This window comes from Artibeus jamaicensis, unplaced genomic scaffold (assembly GCF_021234435.1).
Source record: "Artibeus jamaicensis isolate MK-2021 breed Jamaican fruit bat unplaced genomic scaffold, CSHL_Jam_final contig_241, whole genome shotgun sequence".
In the NCBI taxonomy this organism is placed as follows: Eukaryota; Metazoa; Chordata; class Mammalia; order Chiroptera; family Phyllostomidae; genus Artibeus; species Artibeus jamaicensis.
The window spans coordinates 7194214-7194649 of NW_026521509.1; positions in this window are offsets into that span (position 1 = coordinate 7194214).

A 436-nucleotide genomic window follows, 5' to 3' on the forward strand; every position below is an offset into this window, starting at 1 on the left:
TTAAAAAATATTGCTCTTTGATAGATACCATGCTTTACTTTTGGATTTATGTATTATCTCATAAATATATTAAAAACTTATCTTTTACAATTTGTTCTTAGGCCAGGAGCCCTACAGTCTGCAAACTCTTACCTTGTTAGTATAAATTGCTTTTCTAGTTTGATAACTGATTGGATAATTTGGAAAGTAACACATGTCAGATTATGCTCTCTTGAAAGGTAGTCACCATGGCACTTTTCATTTACCTTTAGTTTTAGTTCCTTATCAGTCTAATTAAGTATTTGACTATACCATCAGATAGAATATATAAGATCAAGTGCTCAGAAACATTTCACTGCACTTTTACCCTGTAGACAATGTGGCTGTCATTTAAAGAGGTATTAAAAAGCGCCCCCGACAAAGATATCCCCAATCCTGTACCCTGATGCCTCAATTC